General features: G+C 29.8%; 1 protein-coding gene across 3 annotated transcripts in view; it reads left to right on the top strand.

Annotated features, from left to right (window-relative positions):
• Positions 1 to 1,586: 1,586 nt before the first annotated feature.
• lovit (loss of visual transmission) overlaps positions 1,587 to 18,335 on the top strand; it is a 127,335-nt gene continuing 110,586 nt past the window's right edge. For 2 of the 3 annotated variants that reach the window (XM_075376048.1, XM_075376050.1), the window contains exon 1: positions 1,587 to 1,898. The gene's annotated coding sequence lies outside the window, so the exon portion shown is untranslated. The remainder of the gene's footprint in view (positions 1,899 to 18,335) is intronic. The other variant, XM_075376049.1, reaches the window with a different exon arrangement.

The following is an 18,335-nucleotide window of genomic DNA, read 5'->3' on the forward strand; positions in this document are numbered from 1 at the left end:
TGTTATATTTAAATTTGCAGTACCATGATAACAATATTAATGTCATTTTAAAATTTTTTAAATAAATTTTAAAAATAATAATAAATAATTAATAAATAAATTTATTAATTAATTTATTTGTAAAAACTTTTCAAAACGTTTGATAAATGTTTGAGTTCTGTAGAAGACAACATTCATCTGCCTGCTTTATGATTACGCGTTTTTAAACATTAAAATCTGAAGATGTTTGTATATAAAAAAACTGTTTCTGATGTTTTTCGGTTAACTAAAAAAATTCTGTCTAGTAAATCAATAATTTCTCCACATTTTAAAGTGAAAATATCTGGATAGTTGTTTAGAATTTTTATGGCAAAGATACACATCGATACGATTCTGAGGCGGTTTCTATAGCGGAGCGGTAGCGGCTCGGCTTTTCATTTAGAGTTTCCGGGTTCGAATCTTGGTGAGGCTTTGTATTTTTGACACGCTAAAAAATTCTATTTCCATTTCCCACGAACAAGCTTCAAGATTATGTGGCGAATCAAGCCAAAAAAAAGAAGAAATTAGTATTTTTCATTTCTTAGGGCAATGCCATTTTTTATAGTTGATATTTAAATTCATTGCATAATATTTCTTTGTGACATGTCACTGGGCCCCGATAAAGATTTTTAGACATTTTGATTGAAAACATTTAAGCTTATAATGCGGTGGCTGTTTCCTGTAACTATATCGGTACGGCTAGATCTATTTTAACATAATATTTTACTAAATAATTTTTCATTTCTATTTATGATTACTTTTATGTATTAAATTTTTTTTCTAGGATAACGGCGATTTTATTGCCTATTAGCTAAAACAACTGATACAGCATTATTCCAAATTGCTTTCGTTTTATCCATAAACGGTGTTGTTAAATCTAACAGTCTATTCAAATCCACGTCAAAAAAATATTAAAATTTAAAAAAAAATCTATTTCAACATCACGTGGATTTGATAAAGTATAATCGTAAAATAAACGCGCGATAATTAAAGTTTTTTTTAAGGGTTGTTAAGGTTAAACAAGGGTGGAGGATACGTATATTACAGATAATTAAAAAAATATCCGTCTGACAGCGCTAGTATAGTTTTGTTACAGAAGAAAGCAGAAACCAAATCTCCGGCTTGCATTTCATCACGTGGTGAGAGACGCGTTGTGTTCATCGTTGTATCGTGACATTAGTTTTTCTTTTATAACGTCGTTATTATTATAATGTACGTGGAAATATATACCTAACGGTTTATCATAATTAAATAAATTACGTATGCTTAAAAAAAAATTAAAAATGATAATTTCGAAATATAAATTTTACTGTTAAATAAAAAAATTAAATAAAAACAAACAGTATTTTAAGAAATTAAATTTGACGTTTTTTTGTTGTTAAAATGTTACCGAAATTTAAAAATAGACTTCATTTTATTAACTAACTAAACTAACGTATTAATAAATTACTTTAATCTGCTTTACTGATTGAAATAAAATTGTTTAAAGAAAAATAAATTTAAATAATTTATTTTGATTTTTTTTAAAATATATATTTATAATTTATTTTTTATGTATTAAGATACTTTTTTTTTTACATAAAATAAAGTTAATAATGTATGTTAGACAATATTAAAAAAACATAAATAAAGAAATAGAAGAAAGTGTTTAATTATGAAAAATTATGTTTTGTGCGTATATATTTTAAAGACAATCGTTAAGAAAATAAGATACTGCATATTTAATGGTCAAAATTAGCAATAGTATACATTCAAACCTGTCGACGCTGTTTTCATTAATAAAGTGCCTGTATTATAATTTATATAAAATATAAAGAACAGTTTTCTTAGAGAAAAAGAATTCCATAGAATAATATATTCAACATATATTGCCGTACAACGTAAGTAATTTTATAATATCATGCACATCTATACAAATAATATTCTATAATAAATTAATCTTTCTAGAATAATTTTATCTGTTTCTTTTAAAAACAATACGTACGAGTGTATTATATTCCTTTATTAAGTTGAAGCAGTGTATATCTTATAATTATATTTATTTTAAATTTATAATTTATTTATATCTGTTTTAAAACAGAAAAGAGTAGATTAATTTGTTTTTGTTTCACATTTTTGTCCCAATCTTTCTAATATTGCTATGGCGCAATCCCTGAAATACAAGAGGTACCTTTCAAAGTAACTTTCTTTGAGAGTAATGATGTTTACTGTATAGCCAGACCTCTATGAAGATCAGAGGAAAATATCACTTGTTTGGCTGATAATTATTTGCATTTTATAAGGTTGGCGTACTGATTTAAACCGTGTTTTTAGGTTCTGTGAAGAAGGCAACGGGAAATCATTTTACCCTTTAATTTCACCTTCTAGTAAACTTGGTATAGACTACTAATTATTCTTTAAAATGGTTACATCATAAGTTGTTCATATGAGGTTACCTGCAGTCATGATTGTTATGAGACCACATAACAAAAACAGACACACACACATAAAAATTTATATAATTACTTATAACATAACATTTTATAAAAAATTTGTAAGTCTGAAGTTGTACGAATCCCAATCATGCTAAGCATTTATAAAAGCTAAAATATATTAACCATGATCTTACACACAAACTTCATAAGTGGTACTTATTTCGTTGGTTCCAGAGTTATAGCCAAATAAAATTTTAATAAATGTTTGGATCTTACAACGGGAAGGCACATCAGTTCGAATCCGACTTCATTTACTTTTTTTTAAATTAAATATATTGATTTATTAATAATTAATAACCTGTAATTGTAAAACAATTGTACAATAAATAATTATTCAATAGTAACAAAAAAATTTAAAAAATTCTTTATTAAAGAATTGGAGGATCGTATCTCACTTTCAAATGAAATAAATTTAAATGAAGTACAGAAAAAAATGTGTATATGTAATTTGAGGTACAAGGAAGTCATATGGTTCGTCAAATTTTTTAATCTATTTCACTTTATTAATCGTAAAGTATATTTTACATTCTATTTTCTCAATTTTAGTTTGTTGTTTTTACCTTCTAGAACCAAATTTACAGAAAACTTTGGGTGCCTTAAAAGTTGAAGTTTGATGATATGAGTTATAGGTGTTCAGTAAAACTATGTTTTATCTTAATAACAATAAAATTAGGCTAAGGATTTTTTTTTATGTTCTATTTTGGGGCGGTTATCTACAACAATGTTTAAAAATTGTAATTTTTTTTTATGAACTGTTTTCATTATATATTCTTAAGGTTAAGCTTTATAAAAATTTGTAAATATTTTTCTTATCTTATCAAAAATACGCATTTTTATTTTTCAATAAATTTGTACTTGATTTACATTAACGTGATAACTACAATATATTCAATAATGAGACTAAATAAATATAAATAAAATTATACATTTTTTTATCAAATGGTGAGTAAAAAAGTAAAACTATTGGGCAGAGTCCACCTTCTTAATCAATGCCTCTCATATATATATATATATATATATATATATTTTTTTACAAAATTATACGGTAAAATTTTCTTTTTTTTCGATTCTTTTTAAAATTTCTTTATTTTTCACTGTATTAATCCATCAAATAATTTTCAATACCATCAAATAATTTTCAATATTCTTCTAAAAATAAACTATTCTTTATTCGTATGAATGTCTTTTTGACAATGTAAAGCGACGCAGTTCATGCAAATAAATTTTAGATTTTCTTTCAAATTCCCTAATCAGTGTTTAATATCCATTGCTTAATTCTTTGCATAAAGTTTATTCTGGTTTGTGCAGACTTCCTTTCATCATGCTTTGTAATTTCACTGTCTAAATAACAACTGTTACGTCTCTAATATTGCGTTTTCGTTTCTTAATTTTTCAATTCCTGATTGTCTTTCTTTGCATTGCATTTAATTTAATTTTATTCTTGTTTACTTTTAATCTCTTCTCCAGCAATGAATCTGCAAGTCATTACGACTTTCTATCAGCGTATTATAAAGTATATATATTTTTTGTCCTACTTTTATATATTTTTGTCCTTCTGTTACTTGGTTCTTATAATTTTCTTTTAGTTCCTTTATTACTTCTTCCGTAAACTAATAATTAAAAAATAGCATACTAATTAATACTAATAAAAATAGTAAATTAATAAAAATTAATACTTTACGATAAAGATTACTTTAAAAATTAAAATTTAATGGCTTACTTCTTCCTATACTAAAGTTTGCCTTTCCATATTTTTTACGTTTTTTTTTACGCACGGAAAGTTTAGATTTATAAACCTACACAAGTATAAAAGTAAGATAAAGTAATCCCTCGTTATTCGCAAGAGTAACGTTCCGCGAACTTGCAGCGAACGTCGAAACCGCGAATATGGAAAGGTAAACTTTACGAAAAAAGTGGGTTACATTCTTAAATAATAAACAACAATCTGGATTGTTACATATATGTGATAAATGTTTACTAGAAATACATGTAGTTTAAATAAATATTTTACTTACAGTAAATGTTGCATTCAATTTTATTGTGAACATTGAAGTATTGTTTAGTAACGCTAACTTTAATAAAATCTTATTTTAAAAACAAAACAGAACCGTTTCGTTTTTTCTATAAAAAATACGTTATTTGTATATGTGTCTTGTTTTTAATTTATTTTTTTATTCTTTAAACTCTTTACCGTACAGCGCCAATGCTGTGTCAAGTTGACATCTAAAATTCATAGAACGTTCTAAAACAGAATCAATTTCAGAAACATTAGCTGTTAACTAATTAACCCAAACTAAAAATTCTATTCAACGATTTGAAGTTAATAGAGGTAACTGAAACTTCGTTCATCATCATCCAGTTCGGTATGTTTAGTTAATGGATTCGTTATCAATCAGCTCTTTTAGTTATTTTTCTGCGAATTCTTCGTTTTTAGTTGGTAAAAGTTTTGAATATTTGATATCTAAATTTCGTTGAAACTTTTGTTTCTAAATTCACGTTCTAGTGACACAATTTTCAGCATTATGTCATCAGAACCAAGAGTAATGTCTTAAAAATAATCTGTCCGTAATTTCCGCCAGTAAGCATTTATAGTTGACGATTTTATTTCACCTATCGATTCTTTTATGTTGTTAGCGATTTCGTAATTTTTCCAGAATTGAATGAGTGATAAAAACGTATGGTCTTCCATTGTCCGTAAAAGTCTTTTGAAGGTATGCCGTAGTTAATAAGTTTGAAAACAACGATGATCTCTTCATCTGATGGCTGTAAATAGGGCTGTCATGTTTGGCGTCAGAAATAACACTTCTACATTAGGATATAAAAAGTTTTATCTGTTTTTGATGACCAGGAGAATTATCTATTATTAATAGTACTTTAAAAGACAGTGAGTTTTACTTCAAATAAAGTTTATTTATAAAAAAAAAAATAATAATAATAAATGAAATCACGCAATGAAAAGGGCGACCAAAGTTTTTGATTGGATTTCCATAAAACTGTTAATGATTTATGTCCTCATCTTTCAAAGCTCTTGGATTTAAAGAATTCTAAACAAGCATCGATAAAATTCAAATACTGTTCTACATGTACTAGACATAGTTTAAAAAAAAAATCTATTATGAGAAACCGTATTTTCTCAAGAACGTTTTTTAGAATTCTTGCTACCGTGACTACCGAACCAACGAATAGTAAAGGAATACTGTATTATAAATTAAATCTAATGTAAGTAATAAAAAGTAAATGCCCTATGAATTTCCGTTAAAAGATTATGAGTTAAATCATAAAAAAATAAAAATAGTCCTTTCAATAGCCATATCCTAAAATTAAACGGTCTTACGTAGCGAATTACTTTAGTTTGAATATATTTTTATCATTAATTAAATCAAATAAATTAAATTTCTTTATAAGTTTATTTCATTGTAATATTTTTTTGATCTTCAGATCTGTTTAATTCACTGTAACATTACTCTTTCATGACTTTCTTTTTCCTGTTTAGCCTCCGGTAACTACCGTTTAGATAATTCTTCAGAGGATGAATGAGGATATGTATGAGTGTAAATGAAGTGTAGTCTTGTACATTCTCAGTTCGACCAATCCTGAGATGTGTGGTTAATTGAAAACCCAACCACCAAAGAACACCGGTATCCACGATCTAGTATTCAAATCCGTGTAAAAATAACTGGCTTTACTAGGACTTGAACGCTGTAACTCTCGACTTCCAAATCAGCTGATTTGGGAAGAACTGTAACATTACTCATATTCATGAAAGTCTACGTTTTCATTAATTTTAATTAAATGAATCGACGTAATTCCGGGTATCAGGTTAATTATCTCTTTTTTACAGACTTTTCGAAGAAAGTATGGTACAACTTTCGGTCGAACGGTGGTTATGAGGGGAAATGAATCTTTACATTTTGAGGTATAAGAAGTACGAAAATACAGTTCTCTTAAATTGACGTTTTCTTATATATATATTTATAGGCCAATATCAATATATAAAATTTTGTGGCTCGATAATCTTCAAAAGTACTTGATCAACTCACTGAAATTTAGATATGCTGTAATAGGGTATCTGAAGTTGTGCAAATGAAAATGTTTTGAAGATTGATTTTTTTTAACTTTTCCTTCTTCTTCTTCTCCATTTTTTCTTCATTTAAGTATTACACAGCCCAGGGGAGTGTCCTTTACTTCAGTAAGATCCGACCGGCGGGCCTACACGTCTCGGCCCGCCGGTCGGATCTTACTTTGCGCCCGCCTCAAACCCCCAGAGTAGGATCCACCAGGCCCGGCTATGCCGTCCCTGGGTCCTCTCACTGAGAACCGGAACTCCGTCTTTATGCCAATTCCTCTAACGGAGACACACCGAATGGGGCTCGGTCTTTTTCGCTCAGGGGTGCGAGAGTCCCCGTGCCTCATCGCTACCGATAAAGATTAATTGATTTTGAGTAGTTGTTAAGTAATTAAGTAATTCAATCGTTCTTAAGTAACGCTAATTTAAGGTCGACAATACAAGACATAATCTCAATTTGAAGTTATGTTGACTGTGTAATGGTGGATTTTTCATACGCACTTACGTAGTGAGTCGTAGCGATGAGCAAGTTCAAACTAGATGCTTGTTTGAAGGGTCTACTCGTTAATCGAACGTATATAATGCATTGTATTACAAAAATCAATGCGAAGAAATACGAACGTTTTCTCGCAATTTATTACACCTTCTTCAGATATATGTCTTAGTACAATTATTAGTTTAAAGAAATTAGAAACTGATTTGAAATATAGACAATGAAATCTATAAAAATCCTTTTTGTTAATTAGTTAACAAGCATGATTATTACATAATTGTATTTATTTATTTTTAACACAATTATGCATTTACAATTTGTTTCCTCGGAATAATTGTGTCGAATGCCTATAACTGAATTGAAGGAGAAAAAATCTAATTACAATTAACTCCTCTATACTCCACTTTATTCTGACAGGATTCAAAATTAGAAGAATTCTGAATCCTATATATTCTCCTTCACGATTTATTGATTTTGAAGCCAACTTCTCTTTTGTTATTGTGTCAAGGAAGGTTAGTTTCATATTACGATAATTTTTTTTGTAAATTGAATGTAATAATATATAAATAATAAATTAATTAATTAAATTTATATTAAAGCTTCCAGCTCTCGTAGTGAGTGAATTTGCATATGGATATTATGAATCTTGATGAAAACATTGAGAGTGTGCAATCTTTAAAAGACGCCTAAACCGATCTAAACCAAATTTAATTGGGAAGATTTGCTGATATTTTATCGCTTTTCCTGATCAATTTTTATCATTTAAAAAAAAAAAAAACATTTTTACACAAGAGGTAATCAATTTTGAACACATAATAATAGCATTCTAAAACGCTGTCCGCCAGGGCAACCCGCCCGGAGGGCCTAGCTGCGGAGGCGTTCTGCAGCTCTGCAGCTAGTATATTTAGATAAAAATTGATTTTTTTTCTAAAGAAACAGGTATATTAATTTCTTTCTTTAGTCTAGCTATTCCCAGCCCTTTTTTTATTTGGGTAAAAATTCATTATGGAATGACTTGTCAGCATTTTGTTATTTTAGAGTAATGATATTTTATAATATTAGAATGAACGTAAATTTTTAACATAAAATCAAATTTCATATAATCCTTATATTATAGCACTTAAAATATGCGTGTACATAAATATAAACGCGTGTGTGTGTATATATATAATATATTAATCTTCATTTCAACATAAATTCGTTACATTCCTACAGTTCTGAAGGTTCTTGATGACGTTTCTTTTATATCGTAATGGTCACTAAATGAAAATATATCTCCCTGGTAAAAAAAAAACATCTTTGTAGATGAAAAAGGAGTGTGTTCTTTCATGACTGGATTAAGAGTTTCTGATTCATAAAATTAGTTGAAGTCCGCTAGAAAAGTTTTCTAAATTTATCAGAGCCAACAAAATTTACAAGAAATCGCTTACGCATTATAACTCGAGAGCAAGCTCCTACTCCTTGAATGAAACGTGGTTATGCGTTCTGTACGAATGATAAAACACTTGTATTGCGTAACAAAGAAATTTTTTTCACAAAGACTCATACATATATATATGATGAAAAAAATATTAAATCATAGTAGAACTTATAGAAATAAAATTATAATTTTTATTTTTTAATTTTATTTTACAAATATACATAACGGTGTGGTGGCCAGAAGCTATTCAGTAAACGGATTCATGTTTAAAAAACAATTGGAATATTAGCATAAGTATCGTCGATATTTTTGTGTTGTTGGATGAAAGTTAAAGTCCTTTTCTTTAGCAGTCAGGTCTTCAGACCTCGTCTCATGCAGTATAATCTTTTATACAGACAGACAGATTCATTTCGATCGTTTTTTATTTACTCTTGTTATATTTATTATCATCTTTATTAATACTTTTCAAATGATGGTATTGTCTGTCAGTATTAAAAGTATAATTTAAAATTAAAATCGAATTATTTCGTAATTTTAAATTATAATAATCTTATAAGTTATTTGATACGCATCACAAAACGATAATCTGTTTTTAAAATATTTAAATTCTATAAATACTTAATGAACAGATCTATTTAAATTTATAGTATTAAAACATATATATATAATATTAAAAATAAAATATAAACTAGTACAAAAATATTTTATTGCATAACATATTGCCCCAGATTCCAAAATTATGATTTATTTTCAACTTTTGACGACCTTCAACTACGGATACACAGTTTTAACTTTCAATGGAATGCAGCTGATATAAACTTTAGCCAATTTCCCGGCAAATATAGCCTGAATAGCGAATATATTAAAGGGGAAATATGGTGATCACGTAAAAAATGGGTAATCGAATTTTTTTTTGAAATTTTTATGTTTTAGGTCCAACTAGTTCATATAGATCTAGACATATATGTATATAATCCACCGGTTAGTCTAGTGGTGAACTCGTTATCGTAAATCAGCTGATTTCGAAGTCGAGAGTTCTAAGGTTTAAATCCTAGAAAAGGTTTGAATACTAGATTGTGGATACCGGTGTCCTTTGGTGGTTGGGTTTAAATTAACCTCACATCTCAGGAATGGTCGACCTGAAACTGTACAAAACTACACTTCATTTACATTCATACATATCATCCTCTGAAGTAATACCTTACGATGGTTCCGGTGGCTGAACAGAAAAAGAAAAAAAACACATATGTGCGATATATACGTCGGTAAGTATGCACGTGTGTGTGTTGCACTGCTTTTGATCTTAGACCTTCAGAGGTATTTTAGAGAAAACTTTATTAAAGCAAATTTGTTACCTATAACGCATATGTAAATAATCCAATTTTTATTTTTCATAAAATCAATTACTAATTGTTAAAATAAAAATAAATGTTTTTTGTTCTTTCGCACACCTCACTTCGGTTAAAATATTTTGAAAAAATATTTTGGAACTTTTAAATTCATATACAGAGCTATCGAAAAATGTGCACAATTTTTAAAAAATTACAGACCCCGGACCTAAAATTAAGAAAATCTTCTTTTTTTTAATTTAATTTTTCTTATTTTTAGCCTTTATTCAAGGGAGGGATGTTAGATTTAGAGAAAACTTTACTTAAACAAATTTGTTAAACTTAACCTATATATGAATACTTTTAGAAAGTTTTTTTTTTTTGTGAACCAATTGACATTCTTGCGTTAGAGAGACAGGAACCTTATGCTGCTAGGAAATTGGATGAGTTGACTTCCGAAAACAACCGGGAAATCGAGCATCATGGATTTGATTTATGGCAAACCAGATGGGATGAGTCAGAAAACGGGCGGAATACGCACGATGTTTTCCCAAATATTAGGTGCTTGCGGCGCACCTCCTGGATTTCCCCAAACAAGTTTGTTACACAGTTTCTTTCGGGACACGGTACTTTTCGGGGCAAACTGGCAATATTCGGCCTGGTTGATACGGGTTTATACCCGTAGTGCGGAGGTGTTAGATGACGCTTTTCATGTGCTATATGAGTGCATGAAATATGACGAGAAGCGTAACGAGATCATTTGTCGACTGTATATTCTTGGGTCAGTGCATCAGAACCGGGATAACCAGGACCAAAAGACAGCCTCCTGTGGAGTCGTCGTTCGTCCGGGCTTGCCGGTATGGGCGGTGACAATCAGGCACGACAATTCCGTCGCCCTCGAGCTGTTAAGACCGAGACCCGGCTGGGGCCACCTCGAGGGACCCGGTTAGAGCCAGGCAGCGGAAAAATGTCCGAGTGGGCTCCCTTTGTGGGACACTCACCTTGGAGGCAAGGCATCAAGACCGAGTCCTAACCCGTAGGGTGGGGTTCAGGAACGACATAGTTGGGCCTGGACAACTTGCCCTAGGGGTTAGAGGCAGGTACTGAAACGATCCGTTATAGTGGACAATCGCCTGGACTGTGCTATACTTCACGGTGAATCCAGTCCAGGCGGGTAGGAAAACAAGCTAAAACAAAAAAAATCCAAGCCCAATGGTCTATAGTAGAGGAATTCATGGTTTATCAAACAAAAGAAAGGATAGCGGAGAGGGTTTAGTCCCGGCTGGGCTTCCTTTGTTTCCTTTATTTTTATTGTTCTTGTTTCTTTGTTTTTGTTAAATCTTTAATAGTCATGTTGTGGTTTACGTTTTAGTTGCAGTTAAAGTTATGTGTCGGACTCACTTTTACGTCCCCGGGTAGGTGTAGGTGATTTCAGTTCCTTCAATCAACGATTGCGGATTCAGTCATCTTTAAGATTAACTCTAAGACTGAGATGTGTTTTGTTTCTACGTGTCCACCTTTATTAGAAGTACACCGATGGGAATATCGCTTGCGGTATTCGAGTCGGTGGCATCCTGGTCGAGGCGAGACTGCAATATGTCTACTGCCGAGGTTCTTGAAGATGACCTCTGGTAAAGCCCATCAGGCCTAGGTACGAAGAGGATGGCGTGGCAACCGGAAATGGTCACATGTTGGGTGTCTCTTTTCGGAGTCAGGATGCCTTTTTTGTGGTTTTAGATTTTTTTAAATTTTATTTATTTTCGTAGGTATTTGGTTATTATTAATATGCTTAAACATAATAGACTAATAATAAAAAAAAGCATAAAAAAGGTAGAAAAAAGTAAAAAAGTACAAATTTCGTTAAATTTTTATTTAAATTACCAAAATTGCTGAGATAAGGCAAAAAAAAAATTGTCACTTACTAAACGACAGTTTGGTAAAAACGTCAAAATTCAGTATTTAAATATTAATTTAAAAAAAAAATATTGTTCTTTACTTTTCCCTATCGTTTCTTGAAATTACATTTATTTAAAAAAAAAAAAACAAAAAAAAAAAAACATTTTTAGGTTTCCTGTTTTTACTGCCATTTAAAAGAAAAGTACGGTATTACTTTTGATTTTTCTTTACGGTTTGATGTATGAGGAGTACGAAAACATCATTCACTTAAACTGAGGTTTCATTATATATTTATTTCAGACCAATGTATAAAATTTTATGGCTCCAAAATCTTCAAAATTACCAAATCAATTTCACTGAAATTCAGATATGCTGAAGTAGTATATTTAAAGTTATTCATATTAAAATTTGACGAAGATTGATCGAGTCATTCTTTAGTTTCGCTCAGTTTAAGATCGACAACAAACATAACCTCATGATGTATTTTTCTTACGCGTTTACGCAGTGAGTCGCAATGATAATGAATTTAAACTCGATGTCTTTAAGTTGTACTCGTTATTTTTAATTATTTCATCAAATTACGCGGTTAAATTTAATTTTCTTGTAAGCAGAACATTTTTTTTTTGTTTTGTCTTCAGTCATTTGACTGGTTTGATGCAGCTCTCCAAGATTCCCTATCGAGTGCTAGTCGTTTCATTTCAGTATACCCTCTAAATCTAACATCCCTAACAATTTGTTTTACATATTCCAAACGTGGCTTGCCTACACAATTTTTTCCTTCTACCTGTCCTTCCAATATTAAAGCGACTATTCCAGGATGCCTTAGTATGTGGCCTATAAGTCTGTCTCTTCTTTTAACTATATTTTTCCAAACGCTTCTTTCTTCATCTATTTGCCGCAATACCTCTTCATTTGTCACTTTATCCACCCATCTGATTTTTAACATTCTCCTATAGCACCACATTTCAAAAGCTTCTAATCTTTTCTTCTCAGATACTCCGATTGTCCAAGTTTCACTTCCATATAAAGCGACACTCCAAACATACACTTTCAAAATTCTTTTCCTGACATTTAAATTAATTTTTGATGTAAACAAATTATATTTCTTACTGAAGGCTCGTTTAGCTTGTGCTATTCGGAATTTTATATCGCTCCTGCTTCGTCCATCTTTAGTTGTGTAGGCAGGCCACGTTTGGAATATGTAAAACAAATTGTTAGGGATGTAGGATGTAGAGGGTATACTGAAATGAAACGACTAGCACTAGATAGGGAATCTTGGAGAGCTGCATCAAACCAGTCAAATGACTGAAGACAAAAAAAAAACTAAATCGCGCACGCATACCATATTTAATTCGCTCAGGTGTGGCGGTACGAGCGGCGACGGTCGATGCTAACTAAACTAATGTAATTTCACAACTTACATTAAACAAATTTCGCTTATACGGTCGGAAGACTGATGTAGCCGCGAGGCTTAACGCACTGGGCGATCGTGTTTGAGACCAGTCAGACCGAGTTAATTTTTTACACTTTAAATATTATTGATTTAATTCTACCGCTAACCTCTGACGTCTGTAGTTTAGATAATTTTTTGTGGTGGGGGTCCAATATTGCAAATATTGTTATTTTTTAATTGTTAACAAACTGTTAACCTGTGGCGGAGCGACCGATGCTGGATGACTGTGAGCGGCCAGCCTTAGGGAGGTGGGCGGCGGGGGCTCCTCGGAGTCGTTGTTCGCCGATGATCCCCTGGGGATGTCGCTCTGGCTATTCTAATTCGGTAACAAGAGCGCCCCGGGCAGGGTCTATGTACATACCATATAGATTAGGTCTGGCGCCTGCGTGACTAAAGGGAGAGTTTTTTTTTGCGGGTGAGAGTTCTGCACTTGCCGTCACAGCGGGCCTGACGGCGGCTGACAGGCTTTTTTCTCGCCCAACGGAAAAAAAAATTGTTAACAAATGTGCCTAAGAAAAATATGACCTTAATTAGATAAAATCTCAAATCCTGATCAAAATTGGTCCAGTAGTTCTGGAGATAAAAGGCGATTTAAAGGTCAACATCGAACACACGTACGTATGAAAATTAACATCCGGAAAATATCCATCCAGGTTTTTGGGTTCCTTAGGTGTCAAAACGTGAAGATCAAGTGAAAACCGCATTTTCCCAAATTGGACCGATTACAATACTTTACCTTCTAGAGCTATAATTTACTATAGCGCTATCTACATGGGAAAATAAAACAACTTTTATGTAGTAGGTGTAATATTAATTTCTTGTTTCGTACTACTTATCCCAAATTTTTTTATGGCTGTTATATATCTAAACCTTTTAAGATATAAGTGTTTTCCCTCAAAGTAATGATGTTTGATCAATCGAATAAAGATAGAACGGGAAAAAACTTCACTCCTCATTTTTTTTGGTTAACCTGGCAAAGAATTTGTTATATTCATTATTATGAATAATATTATTCATGATGAATAATTCTGCCATTTTAGTTTGTCTATAAAATTATGCCACTTAAGAACCAATAGCTTACGACAACCAACATATTAGGAAGTTTTTTATCTTTAAAAAAATTAGTTTCTCACTTTTACTTTTGTATCTCTTAAGGTATTGAAGTTTTACAAAATTAAAAATACCAGATTATACGACTTTTTTATATGCGCTGATATCATACAATGTTTCATATCTCAAGAATGATTTGACTAAAGTTCAAGAAATTAATACCGTAAACCTACTCCAAGCATTTATTATTTATTAATTTTTTTAAATAAAAAAATGGAATTCGAGTCAGTAGGTATATATTGTAAAAATGAAAATATTACAAAAAATAAAAAATAAAAATAAATAATAAATACATCTTCATCTGTATATTCGTACATTAAAATATAAATATACATTAAATTTAAATATATATATATCAATTTTATTATGCGATACATAGATCAGAACGCGAGATGCAATATACAAAAATTAAATTAATAAGTTTTTCATTTTTTTCTGATTCAGCAATACATTTAAAAATATTTTATTGTTTTAAATACAATGAAATATAAATTAAAATAATTTCCAAACTTTAACATAAGGAGTAGGGGTACGAATTCTATAGCTGCATGCAAATTCTGAGAGGGTCCAACAACATCAAATTTAATTAAAAATATTTCTTTAATGGATGTAAAAAAATTAAAAGAAAAAATTACATATAAATTCATTATTTTAAGTAGCGAGGCGGAACTTTAATAATGAGTTTTTCTCACCAAGCTATACACATACACGCACACTCACAAACGTAAGGTTTCTTCGTGAAATATCAAAAGGAGGTTGTTCTTCAGTCATCAAGTATTTCACCTTTTTTTTATTATTTGATATTATTCAAGAAAGTTATATTTTTAATGTTCCTAGATTATAAGAAACACTCCTCTTACTTATTTATAATGGTTGTATATAAAAAAAATTCGTAAAAATTTACTTTAATAGTCACATTTATTAAAATCTTAATAAAAAAATTAATTTCTTTAACAGCTTTACGTCTTTTTTTTATAAATGAAAAAGAAACTAAATTTTTAACACAAATGAAAAGACCGAATAAAATTTAAAAAAGAATCCTAATGGATGTTGAAATTAATTAAATTTTTCATTAATATAATATATTTTTAAAAAAGAAAAGTGTAATATTTTAATACTGTGAATAATATATATTTATTTAATTTCCAAGTAATCGAAAGTAATTACTAAATTAAATTATTAATTTAAATCACCCAGTTTTTTTTTTACATAAATTTTTCTTCTTTTGAAAATTGAAAATATACTTGAAATCATACTTTTAACTTTTTAATAATTATACCCTTTCCTGTAATAGGAAATCTCAAAGCCGTTTTTAGCTTTACATATTTTGTGTCGAGGGAAATCTACCGTTAAAATATTAAGTGGTGATCTCATTCCCTCAGATCAAAAAACAAAGTGTACGGAATAGAAAATTCCAACCAATCTATCAGGATTATTTTATGTATCCTTTACCCTTTATGTATTTTAATTATTCGAAAATTTTACAGTTTTTTACTATTAACGGATGAATATATAAAACTTATTTCAAATGCATATATATTATACGCTAATTTTGATTTGATTTTCTTAATGTGTACGTTACAATCTGTTCAACTAATGAACATAAAGCAATCCCCCCCATGGCCCAATGAGATGAGGATGATAACGGATGATATGTAAATGAGGTCTTGTACAGACTCAGGCCGATTTTTCCTGAGAAGCGTTATTAATTGAACCCCAACCACCAACGTTCACCGGTATCCATGGTCTAGTATCAAATCCGTATTAAAGCAATTATTCCGCTACGTAATACATATATTTTTTTAATTTCCTAGTTCTTAATAAATAAAGAAAAAAATAGTGTCTAGCATAAAGTTTGCTTGTAAAAAAAAATAATAAAATAAATAAATCCTAAATAGTTTTAATAATTTTAAATAATTAGAAGTTAGATGTTACATTTTAGTTGTTTGAATTAAATGCAATTATCTTTCAGTTACGTCAAAACATATTAATAGTACATTATTTGTACAACTGTTTATACATAACCTACCTAGAACAATAAAATCAACAGTATTAGAATTATATGGACAAATAGCGGAAATGTAAACGTAAGATTTGTATAATTCGCGTTAAATCTTTACCGATGAGTTACGTGCTAAGTTTAAAAATCGAGAACGATAATATTTTATTTCTAATTGACTTTTCTGTAATATAATTAAATTTCAAAATTAATACTTGTCTTCAAAAAAACTAAAGAAAAGTATCTATTTTTGTTTGATTATTGTTTTTATCGTATTCGTATAAAGTATGCAAAAGAAAAAAAAAAACTTTAACTACCTAATTATTTATCTTTCAGGTAAATTTTTATTGCAATGGGTACCATGATTCGACTTCCGGAAAATTTCGACATATCTTTGCGTTTCACATCCCCCAGACCCCAAAACCACCGTCAGTTCAAAAGTTTATATATATATTTCACTTTCTTGAGGACTCGATAACTGCCGTAATTTTGCGCCAATCACTTTCTAATTAATAAATAAAATATAACGACCCAAAATCTTGGTCGACTTTGTAAATGGGCAAAATCGGACCATAGGGGTGAAGATGGAGGGCTTTTTCGAAAAAAAAAAACATAAGTTGCTATATCTTTCTTATTAAGTAAAATATCGAATTTTTTTAAAGTTCCTACTATTTTTTGGTTAAGGGCCTAAAACGTATGTAAGATATCACCGACCATTGGCCCAGGGGGTGGAAAAAATTGTGTTTCAAAGACAAAAAAAATCATACTTCCCTTAATAGGCACAGTATCGAATCGGTTTAAAGTGACTATAGATCACTATACATTACCTAAAATCTTTTTCTGAAACAATTTTTGATATGACCAACCCTTACGGCAAGGGATGACCAAAGTTTTGCTGGAATTTTATGTCAATTAATTCCTTTTACGATAAACAAATGTATTTTAATCAAGGGGGTCAAATCGGACCAAATTTCTTTTTACTGATCATTTTCATCTAATTTGCACTTGTAGTCTAAATCTGCATAATTAAATTATTAATATTTAAAAACTCTGTAGCGTAATTTAAATAAAAATCTGTAAAGAGCAAAGTGGAAAAAGTTACGCAACGCTTTGCCGTCGTTTTATTTTAAAATATAATTTCACCGCATCTTAGTAATGGTTATTTTAACATAAAAGTTTTATAGTAAGAATTTCTGCAGCAGGTAACAATGAGCAGTAATAGTTTTTAAAGATTAAAAAATACAAATTATTTGTAAATTTATCTGAATTGATAAAAATTTGTCAGTTTATTTAATTTTTTAACTATAATAAAAATAAAATTCCATTTGGCGTGTAAGCACCTACGTATCGAAATTATTCACATATTGTCTAAGTTAAAACACAGGGAAGGTTTTCTGTAATTAAATAATTAACTACATACATAAACTTAAAATTCTTTTGAATGAATATGGAATAAAGAACGAATAGAAAATATCAATTCTGATATTTGAAGATTTGAACCAGTAGTATATTTGTTAAAAAATAAAAACGCTTTCACTCTTCTACAGAAGTCTAATTACTTATTTTCTCCATAAATATTAAAGCTATTTCTATGTGTGGACACAGGGTAAAGAAATTAATTATTTCATTAAATACTTAATGAAATATCTTTAAAAATTCCGTTTTTGAGCTAGAATTGTTTGATTAGATTCTTTTCCACGAAAAAAAAGAATTATAATTTTAATTAATACCGTCTCCCTTCTTTGATTTCTATTAATATATACATCTATAAATAAACAATAATAAATTATTTTTTTCATTTTTTAAAAAATTAATTTCGTTTTGTTACATTCATTCCTTACCGAGGGTAATACAAAATAAGTTCTCTAGGTAATCGTAGATTAAAATCATTGTTATTGATCAGCTGGAAAGCACCCAAAACTGAAATACATTATTAGTTATTCAAGAGACAAAAAGTACATTGCATTAGGTACATTAAAAAAGTGCAGATACGTCTGAACATATTTTATTCAGTAGACGTACCGTTAATTAATTCCACAAATGCGGAATTGAAATACATCCAAAGTATTTTTGCTAAA

The sequence above is a fragment of the Lycorma delicatula genome, chromosome 9 (genome assembly GCF_047948215.1).
Source record: "Lycorma delicatula isolate Av1 chromosome 9, ASM4794821v1, whole genome shotgun sequence".
NCBI classification, from domain to species: domain Eukaryota; kingdom Metazoa; phylum Arthropoda; class Insecta; order Hemiptera; family Fulgoridae; genus Lycorma; species Lycorma delicatula.